Genomic DNA, 7,307 nt, shown 5'->3' with positions numbered 1-7,307 from the left:
CTAGCCCAGCATCCTGTTCTCACAGTGGTCAACCAGATACCAGTGGGGAACAAGGGAACAGAACATGAGCACAAGAGCCCTCTCTCCCCTCCTGTTGTTGTTGTTTAGTTGTTTAGTCGTGTCCGACTCTTCGTGACCCCATGGACCCCTCCTGTGCTTTCCAGCAACTGGCATTTAGAAGCATTGCTGCCTCCAAAGCATTACAGGCACACCAGGCACACTGGTGGCATAAGCATTCCAGGGTGTTTCACAGGCAGAGAGGTCTTTCCATCACCTCATATCAAGGATTAGAACCTGGAGCCTTTTACAAACAAACCATGTGTTGTGCTCCTGAGCCATGGTCTTTCCCCTATGACCCACAGCTGCTGTATGTTGTACAGGTGTATAGAAGGTGGAATCTTGGCAGGTGCAGCTTGCTGTGTCGAGGCCACAAAAGCCATCCCTTTCCCTTTATCATAAAATATATGTCTCGCCTCTCCCCAATTGTTGATTTCATTTTGTGAACGAACAACACTAGTCACAATGCTGTTTGCATACATATGGCAGACAGAAGATAAGGTCAGGTGCCCTATTGCAAAGTAGTATGCTATCATTAGCAACCCCTCCAAATCAAATCATATTCAGATATCCCCTCCAGAAGGTCACCTGGGTTAGCAGAGGTGGACGTGCCTCCTTGTTTTTATTCATAAAGCAGAGAAATGAATGCCATGCTCTTATCAGATTGGTCATGCTTTTCATCGCCTTTTTATCACCCTCTCTGGCGAGGGGTGAGGTGTTCAGATAGATAGGGCTATAGCCCAAACACTGTTTAGCCACCCCTCCCCAGAGGGCTTTTTACCGACCTCCAGCATTCACCAACTTTTATTCTTGCAGCAGCCAGGAATAGTGAAAGCAGCTCTTTACTCGCATTAGATTATTAGAATTGGTACCTGGTGACAGCAATTTGAGCCCTGGAGTTGATGCTTGGCAAGTAATATTGGCAATTTAACCAAATTATCAATTCCCAAAATGTTGCCACTTTGGGGCGCATGTTAAAAATGTCCTTGTAGCATTGCATACTCATCAGCAAAAGGGAAAGATGGGCATATTGATCTAAGATAGCCTCCAGGGAGTCCAATGCCAGTGAAGAAGTGTCTTCAGAGATACTTCCTGGACCCTGGCAGATGTGGTTTTCAGCAGAGGTTTAGACAATATTGTATTCAACACAGTGTCATCCATTTGTACTCCCAAATTCCCATACCTCTTAGAAACCTTTAGAATCTCCCATAGCCTTCCCAGTAAGCAGTTACGGTAATTTATTTCTGAGGCAATGACTCCCATCTGACTATGAGATCCAGTTCATAAATTTTCAACTAGTACTCTGTCTCTAAAGTTTAGTTTCATTTCTGTATTTCTTGTGTAGCATAATAAAATGGCTTAAGAGAGTCATACCTGATAAAATTTATTATTCCAACTATTCAGCATTAGGGATGAGGGAGTTCTGTTCAGTTTGCATTTAGAGCTGGATTTACCCAATTCAAATTTTCAGAAACAATGTCCGAAAAGAAACACAGCCACCCTTTGAAATCCACACTTTCCCAAATCTTGCAATGCAGTTCTTCAGCCAACTAATGCGCACAAAAATGCACAATAGTGCATGTAAAATGCATATGTAATTGGAATAATATGGGAAAACGCTTTGCATAATCATGTGTATTAGGATAAATTTATGCTAAAGTGTGAATTAATTTTCATGAGGACCTCTTTAAAATCACAAACAGACATAGAAATGCTGAGAATTGAAGGCTGGAAAAATGAGAAACCAAGAGAAATGCATTGTATTAGGGGATAATTGCTTTGCAAAATTGTGCATGTTAGACAAAAATGGATGCGCGTTATATATATATACACATATATATGCATGAGGAAATTTACAGTAAAATGCTGACCGTTTTTCATCAGGACTCTAAGCAAATAGATTCCCAAACTGATGTGGAAATATGGAAAACTGAACCTAAGATTGGAAAATTAGAAACTGAGAAACCAGAACTGATAGGTTCAACCATCCCTCTTTATTAAACATACATGAGCCCTGCATTCGTATGCCTTTGATCCCATGTGAAATATGCTTTTACAAGTGGTGCTGATAAGACCACAGTTGCAGGTTTCCTGCATTGCAGGGAGTTGGACTAGGTGATCCTCGGGGTCCCTTCCAACTCTACAATTCTATGATTCTGTGAAACAGAAAACAAAATACTGTACACTGAGAAAATAAGTTACTGCCAGTTAACGCAGTAATAGTCGTGTGTCAGGAGAGGGCGGTATACACATGCATTTTGAGTACTGGGCTTCCTTTGTTCAACAAGCTGTGGGAAAAGAATGTTACCAAGATTAAAAGGACAAAAAGAAAAGAAAAATGAAACCAACCAAATTGCTCTTCCTCTGCATGAAGCCGGGGTGCCCCACTGAGAAACAGAGATAACAAAATTGAAGACAGTTAATAGATCCTTTTTCTGCCATTTATCTTTCAAAGATACAGCGAGGCATGTCTGCCTCACAAAGCAAGCCAAGGTCAAACGGGGTATCATGCTTAACCCAAGCTGTGTGCACGCTAACACGTTCGTAGCACAAAAATGCAGTTTTTCCTCCATCCGGAATTGTTCAAGCTCGCCCTCAACATGCTGCTCTTAATCTAGATTGATTCTAGATACCGCTGTCCAAAGAAGGGTGGGTGTGGTTGTTTGGTACGTGTTTGAAAGCCCGCACCTTGATTCGATTATGCATGCCTTTTCTTCCCTACACGTGCGCCAGGTGAGAGAAGGAGGAAGTGGCGGTTGCAATAATCGTGGTACAGTACGCGTCCACCCACAATGTCATTGGGCAGGCGTGGAAACGCCTCTCATTACTGGGACCGCCTTTGTGTGTGTTCATCTCCCCCCCCCCTTCTTATTCAAATAGACACACTGTGAGGAAATGCAGAATCAATCTGCAATGAGCTTTTATTTTTTTGAATAAAACCAGTTTTTCAAGAAGTGCTTTTCAGGGGCAATAGATACTGTATATGCAATGGATCTAGATTGTGTGTGGACTACTAGAAAACAGAAGTCTCCATTCTTTCCCAATTATTCTCCAGCTTTCATTGATTCTGAAATAAAATGTTGTGTGTGAACAGCCACATATATGAATATATATTTCTCACTGAAAGTGGACATGTGGCGGGGGGGGAGGGGGGGCTTTACAACATACTTTCTAGTGCAGCTCCTTCTTTTAAATACAACAACAAACAACAACAACAAATAGTAATAATAATTTTAAATTTATATCACGCCTATCTTGCTGGGTTTCCCCAGCCACTCTGGGCAGCTTACAACATATATAAAAACACAACAAGCACCAAACATTAAAAAAACAAAATACGAGCAAAAAACAAACCAATTAATCAATGGATAGCAATAACAAGAAGAATAACAAGTATAAACAGTTTACAGTTAAACCCAAATTAAAATAATCACCAACCCCAACTAAACATTTAACCAACATCAACCCGACAAAAACAAAACACAGGAACCAAAATTAGAAGCATTTAAAACATTTTTTTGTGTTGCCCCAACCCAAGAGTTGTTCCAGCAATATCCATCCGGCCTCCCAGGAACCTCTTTTAGGTAGGACAGTGGCACCTGGTGATCTTACTTTGATGGAGGATGAAAGTGACCGTGCTATGAACAGTTTTGAGATGCTGAGTCTAGCTACTATTTATATTTCCCATAATACCCTGGAGCGATGCTGTATTGTCGCATTGTAGGAAATTAAAATCTCAGGCTCTTGGCACTGCTTGGAAAGGGTGGAGGCAGGGCAGGCAACATCAGTGGGTGATGTCAGGGTGCAGGGGCCCAGCAATTGCCCAAGGATGTCAGGTTCTGGCTCTGAAGCCACAGAACCCTGTCTTTGATCAGTATGCAATCTGCCACCTGAGGCAACTGGTTCAAGATGGATAATACCGGTAGGAGGGCTGGCCCTGCTTTGCTACAGGGGGAACAATAGTTCAGTGGTGGTACAGCATGTGCTTTGCATACAGACGGAGCCTAGTTCAACTCCAGGTATCGCCAGTTTAAAAGGATGACCATCAGGCAAAGAGCAAGCGATCTGAGACCCTGGAGAGTCACTGCTAGTCAGATGATATGGGGCTCAGTGGACAGTCTTGTTTTGGCATAAAGCACTTTCCAATCTGCTATTGCATGCATCTTAAATTGTATATGTGCACACCTGTGTTTTAAAATTATAGAGAGATGATGATGATGATGATTTATATGCCGCCCACCTGGCGGGTTTCCCCAGCCACTCTGGGCGGCTTCCAGCAAAATATTAAAATACAATAATTAATCAAATATTAAAAGCTTCCCTAAACAGGGCTGCCTTCAGATGTCTTCCAAAAGTCAGATAGTTGTTTATTTCTTTGACATCTGGTGAGAGGGCGTTCTACAGGGTGGGCGCCATTGCCGAGAAGGCCCTCTGCCTGGTTCCCTGTAACTTCGCTTCTCACAGCGAGGGAACCGCCAGAAGGCTGAATAAAAGTGAATGAGGAGATTCTTTTACTGAGCAGCTTGTACTGGTGAAAGAATTATCTACACAGCATGCCTGTATTAATCTTGCCTTGGGAATTAGAGGTGGGACTGGGAGAGGTTGTCCAGAGTTTCAGGGTTCAGTGTCACCAGTACGATGATGACACCCGGTTCTATTTTTCCTTTCCACCTAAATCAAAGGAAGCTGCAGTATCTTGATATACTCTGAACCAGTGTTTGTCACCAGTAATTTATTTATTTATTATTTATTTAATTTCTATACTGCACCATATATTAAAAACATACGGTCGGTACCTAAGTGGTGAACAAAAAACTGAAGCAACAACCCAACCTGGATGGCCAGGTTTCTGCAGTGGCCAGGAGTGCATTTGCACACTTAAATCTAGTGCGCCAGCTGCGCCTTTTCCTTGAGATGTCTGATTTGGCCACAGTGACACACGCCTTAGTTACATCCTGTTTGGATTACTGTAACGTGCTCTATGTGGGGTTGCTTTTGAAAAGTGCTCAGAAACTTCAGCTGGGCTCAAAGAGCTACAGACAGATTGCTGACCCTTGTCAGAACAGCTCCACCAGTCTGTTTCTGGGCTGGTTGGTTATGACCTATAAAGCCCTACATGGTCCAAGCTATCTGAAAGATCATATTCCCTCATATGAACCCGCTGGGGTTTTGAGATCTTTACAGGAGGCACTTCTCTAAGTGCTGTCACCCACACAGGCCCACTTGGTGGGGATGTGGGAAAAGGCCTTCTCAGTGGCTGCTCCCAGTCTCTGGAACTCCCTACCTGGAGAAGCTTGACTGTCTCTCTCCTTGTCCTTCCACGGGCAGGTGAGGATCTTCTTCTCCAAGAAGCTTTGAAAATTGACCGCTTTTAATGAAAGGGCTGGTGCCATGCTGTTTTTATTGTAATTATCTGTACGTTTCAAACAGATATTATATATGTAAATAGTTTTCATTCTATTAATGTTTGTTTGTTTTTAATGGGTTTTTTTTCTATGTTTTTAGTGGTTCTTGTTTTTATTTGTAAGCTGCCTTGAGTCCTGTCAAGGAAAAAGGCAGGGCAAACAACATTAACAACAACAACAACAACAACAACAACAACAACAACAACAACAACAACAACAACAACAACAACGTAACCAAGTAAGGAGAATGTAGAACTGCTGAAGACCTGCAACTTTGCAAAACATCAGTAAATCCAACATGAGTCATTTTCTGAGAGCTTTGCTAGATGTGCACTTCATTCGGCTATTTAGATAATTTCACATCTCTGTACTTTACTGTCTGCTTACCTTACCCGGTCCAAGTCAACCATCATAAATGCCACACAGCCATTTTATCTGAGCAAGAATAAAGATGCAAACTGATTTGTACCATCCAGCCCAATCCCATTACAGTCATACCTCGGTTTAAGTACGCCTCGGTTTGAGTATTTTCAGTTTAAGTACTCTGCAGACCTGTCTGGAATGGATTAATCCACTTTCCATCACTTTCAATGGGAAAGTTTGCTTCAGGTTAAGTATGCTTCAGGTTAAGTACGGACTTCCAGAACCAATTACACTCATACCTCGGGTTAAGTACGCTTCAGGTTGAGTACTCCATGGACCCGTCTGGAACAGATTAATCCACTTTCCATTACTTTCAATGGGAAAGTTCGCTTCAGGTTAAGTACGCTTCAGTTTAAGTACTCCACGCACCGTCTGGAACGGATTAATCCACTTTCCATTACTTTCAATGGGAAAGTTCGCTTCAGGTTAAGTACACTTCAGGTTAAGTACAGACTTCCGGAACCAATTGTGTTTGTAAACCGAGGTACCACTGTATTCTTAAGGTGACTGGATCTAGTGGGATTTACTAGTAGAGGTAGGTAGAATTGCAACCTCCATAGGTTTTAGTATATTTTTCCCATGTGCAATTGCTCACATGGTGTTTTTTGCAGGTTGATAATAATGTCTACCAGCAGTTCTCTGTTAACATTCTGGGCTCTGCTATCCTGAGAAGGGGAGGTTATGGGTAGTCTGATAAAGCTGGTAAGGACTTTGATAAACAGTAAACATGCCTGGTTCCTCTATTTTCAAACCACATTACTTAATTCCACACACCAGCATGCATGTCTCCTTCTGCCATCTTCTGCCACAAACATGGATGAAGGTGCTTTATACTGGCATGTTATCTGTCCCAGAGATCATGCGACAATAGGTTTTCCTTAAACTGACCCAGAGATAGGCATAGAATCCATAGGGTTCTCTGTTGGGTCCTTGGAACGCTCTATAGGCCACAACCCTCTCCCCAGGCCACACCCTCTGCTTTGCACTCCCAAGTGGTTTTGCCTAGCTGGAATGTGTCCTTAAATCAGGATAATACCTGCTGCTTGATAGAGCTGGGTGTGTGAATGTGTGCAGAAACTAGCCTACTATACTTACATTTGCATTCATTGGTCTGCTCATTTTCGCCTCTGGCTCTGCCTGCCAATGGCATGTGGCCCTTGGAATGCTGCCCAGAAGGGGGATGCGGCCCTCATGCTGATCACACTTCCTCATAATTGCCATGGGATCATGGTTATTGTTGTGACGTGGGGACAGTTATTTTTCAAAACCAGGAATCCTCTAAAAAGGAAGCCAAATTGCAACATCGCCACCGTATATGTCATCAAGAAATGCTCCTTGCTTTTTCAAGTACAGTATTGGGAGCGGGCGATGATGCATTGCTTCTCAAATGGTGGAGAGCATCCTGTTTGCCAGAGCTAGCAC

The sequence above is a fragment of the Zootoca vivipara genome, chromosome 6, assembly GCF_963506605.1.
Source record: "Zootoca vivipara chromosome 6, rZooViv1.1, whole genome shotgun sequence".
NCBI classification, from domain to species: domain Eukaryota; kingdom Metazoa; phylum Chordata; class Lepidosauria; order Squamata; family Lacertidae; genus Zootoca; species Zootoca vivipara.
The sequence above is the reverse complement of the archived record's forward strand: the minus strand, read 5'-3'. Positions refer to the sequence as shown.